A 4,143-nucleotide genomic window follows, 5' to 3' on the forward strand; every position below is an offset into this window, starting at 1 on the left:
CAGGCCAGGCGGGTCCTAGCGCCTCCCACGGGCCGCTCTCCGAGGGGGCGGGGGCCGAGCGGCAGCGTGGTCGGTGGGAGCACGTGGGCCGCGACTCCTCCGCCGAGGCGAGACGGAAAGAGGAGCTGTGAGCAAGAAGACCTAGGGGCAACAGGGAGAAAAAACAGAACTGGGTTTCCCCCCTGGAGCAGGGTCGGAACTCAGGGAGCTGGTAGGTGGGCAATGCGATCAGGATCAGGTGTGACCCTGAAATTATGGATCCCGCCAAAGTTTTGTGCTGCGAATCCCGCATTTTGTGCAAAGGGCCAAAACCCTTTACAAGTAAAGTGGTACCTCGGGTTAAGAACTTAATTCCATCTGGAGATCAGTTCTTAACCTGAAACTGTTCTTAGCCTGCAGCACCACTTTAGCTAATGGGGCCTCCTGCTGCCGCCGCGCCACCGGAGCACAATTTCTGTTCTCATCCTGAAGCAAAGTTCTTAACCCGAGGTACTATTTCTGGGTTAGCAGAGTCTGTAACCTGAAGCGTCTGTAACCCGAGGTACCACTGTAAAGGGCCAAAAATCCAACCTCATCCTGTTTGACTCCAAACCAGTGCCAAAGTGCTCTGCTGGTTTTGTGCCGTCGCAACCTCGCTTTCTGTGCCCACCCCCCAAACTGAGTAATTGACGCTCAATCAGTGCATATAGACACGGATATGGGATATGGCGATACAGTAAGTGGAGAGGTGTATAAACACAGTGTATTACACCAGAACCAGAGGCACCATAGGTCAGGGGGCAGGACAGAACCATAGGCACCAGACTGGTTCAAAACCACAGCCAGAATGACCTTGACTTACAGAACTGGATTTGAAGATTTAGGGTATAACATTTAGGAAACATCTGCAAGCAGCCCTGTATAGGGAAGCTTTTTAAGGTTTGATGTTTTACTATGTTGTTATATATGCTGGAAGCCACCCAGATTGTCTGGGGCAGCCCAGTCAGATGGATGGGGTACAAATAAATTACTACTACTACTACTACTACTACTACTATTAACTACAAGCCAGAAATGGAGCAGGCAAAGAAAAGAAGCAGAGAAATCTGGACCTTGGTCGGGCGCAGTGCTAAGGGAATTCATTGTAACAATGAGAATAGTAGGACCTTCTTGATCTAGGACCAGACACACCGGGGCAGTTTCAGAACTAAAGGGAGCCATGCCTAGCTATCTATCACCAGGTTGCCTAAGGTAAGACAGTCAAAGTTCTCAAGTCAGCTTTTGGTCAAGAACCAAGCGGATTTCAGGTTTATCCAGGATGCTACCCAATTAATGTGTGACGACCCAGAACTGTATGGAATTAGGATTATATACCCAGGATTCAGGGCAGAGAAATGAAAATACTTCTTCATACACCACATAGTTTAAACTATAGAATTTGCTCCCACAAGAGGCAGTGATGCTGGCCACTAACATGGATGGCTTTAAAAGAGGATTAGCTGAGTTAATGGAGGATAAGGCTGCCAATTACTACTAGCCGTAATCATAGCTATGCTCGGTCTCTATAGTTGGAGGGCAGTAATGCTTCTGAATACCAGTTGCTGGAAACTGCAGGAAGGGAGAGTGTTGTTGTGCTAGGACTTGCTTGTGGGTTTCCGACAGACATCTGGTTGGCCACTGTGAGAAAAGGATACTGATCCAGCAGCTCTTCTTGTGTTCTTAAGACTAAGCTTTCCCAGCAGTTTTAGACCAACAAGTGTGATTTGCAGAGCCAACACATATACAACGTAATTACATTATTTGGCCTATCCCTCCTACTCTGTAACTCCATAGTGGGCTCCTCTTTCCTTGAATTAAGGAGTTTTTGAACACCACCCACACAGGGAAGGGATATTTCTCCTTACATTTAGCTTCCCTTCAGCTTCTTATTTGTCTGAAATCAAGTACCAATGAACTATCCCTATTCCATTTCACTTGCAAAAGCTTAAGGAGTGCAGAATTCACCAGCCTTTATCCAACAACAGTAACTGATCAGTATAACCCTATATCAAACCAAACATACTGATTGAAAGGGAAATTTGGAAGATTTTAGGACAGGCATTTACATTTTGGCAGTTCTGGCATTGCTGAGCATGTCTGCGGACCATCAAGTGCAGTCTCACTTGAAAGACTTGACATATTTTTTCGCAGCAAGAGACAGGGACATGCAGGAGACATTCAAGAGGCTTCTTCCACTGACTGACTAGTGTAATGAGGCATGGAATATTGCCCTGGTGGAGAAATTGATAAATCAAGTGTCTGTCGCCAGAGGACCAAACTGAGACAGGCTAATTTTTTGAAACTTGGTACAGTTTTATTGGATTCATTAATGTTAGCATCTCGGATCAAAGAGCACCACAGACTGAAAGATATAGAGGAACTTGATTTGCCTGATCTTTAGTGTCTTCAGGGGGTGTGTGAGCAAGTGCAAGCATGCCCCAGTCTCTATGCAAGGTCAGATACCTGCTTGTACAGTACAGTTCTCTTACTTGCCAGTCACATACATATTTGAATGATTTTAAGCTCATTTGTATGTTAATCAGAGTGTTTTATAGTTACAGATAGATTTGCTGTTCATGGCTTGCTTTCCTTCTTCGCCCTTATTGCATGCATGCATTTATCACATACATATGCCACCCTGAATTTCACACCTTGAACTAAATTCCAGGCCAGGGCTCTGTCCATTCATCTCTCTACTAGGTTCCAATGCCATAGGTTCCTCTGCCAGCTTCCAGAACTGTGTCCCTTTGCCCTCTTGTGTCACCCAAGGCTATTTTGGATGGCAGTGCTTGCTTTCCTCTCCTGTCACTGCTTATCTCTTAATAGGGCACTTGTGCACAGCAGTCCAGGATGCCTTTCTCCTCCCTCAGAGCTTTGCTGACATTTCTCTTGGCCAGTCCAGCTAGTTCACATTCTCCCTCCGCTGCTTCTGGCACCCAGCAAACTCCCCTACTTTTAGACCTCACTTTAAAAATTGTGCACCAAAAAACCAAGGGCATCATCACATCTCAGTCAAAATCCCCCTCAACAGACCCCCACCCCCGGGGCTGCATTCACAATCTGCTTTTAAAAATGTCAATTCCATCAGAATTCAATACCGCAGCAGCATCATACATTAAATGGTGAAAAGTGCGACCTGATTCTGTAGCTCTGTTGAGATATCCGTTCTTAACCATTTCGAGCTTGAATAGGACAAATTTAAAAATTGGCTCCTTTGTTCCAATAAACCTACTGAATGGCTTCCCAGCCCCGTGTGGGTGAAGGGTGTCAGAAGTGGTGCTGTGTGGGCCACTCTAAGGCCTGATAAGACCTTCCCTGGATCTTATGACACTTCTGTCTGAACTGTGATATATACATATATACATACATACAAGCTTTAGCTCATAGAATTGTAGAGTTGGAAGGGACCCTGAGGATCATCTTGTCCAACCCCTTGCAATGCAGGAATGTGCACTTTTTCATTACTGTGTAATTATGTGCGCATTAATGACACATATGTAATTCTCTTTTATTAAGATGGGTACAAATGGGGATGAAGACAGGAGTGCCTGGCGTGCTCTGGTCCATGGGGTCACGAAGAGTCGGACACGACTAAACGACTAAACAACAACAACAAACAAATGGGGATAGGGAGACCATTTCAGCCTAAGGGCTGTGGCCAGATTTCTGGGTTCTGCACATCACTGGTGGGTGGGGCTAGAGGGAAAGTGGGTGGAGCGGGGCACTTCTTGTGCACCCAGGGGCAGGGCTAGGTGCCTGTGGGGGCAGTGCCCGTGGCGAGCATCCCAGGGGGCGACAGCAATGTCACCCCCCATCATGGATGACCCCCAGTTCAGGCCGCATCCGCCACACCCCCCTTCCTCTGCCAGTGGGTGGAGCAACAGATACAACTCTTAGATTTTTTTTACATAGTACATCACATACAATTTCCAGCTTTGTTAATGTAACAACAGTCTGGTTTCTCTTTTTCTGTTTTCCACCCATGCAGGAACTTCTGTGTTCTTGGACACAGATCTGGGTAACAACTGGATATAATACAGTGGTACCTCAGGTTTCAGACGCTTCAGGTTACAGACTCCGCTAACCCAGAAATAGGGCTTCAGGTTAAGAACTTTGCTTCAGGAT

Source organism: Podarcis bocagei, assembly GCF_964188305.1.
Source record: "Podarcis bocagei genome assembly, chromosome: 2".
Lineage (NCBI taxonomy): Eukaryota > Metazoa > Chordata > Lepidosauria > Squamata > Lacertidae > Podarcis > Podarcis bocagei.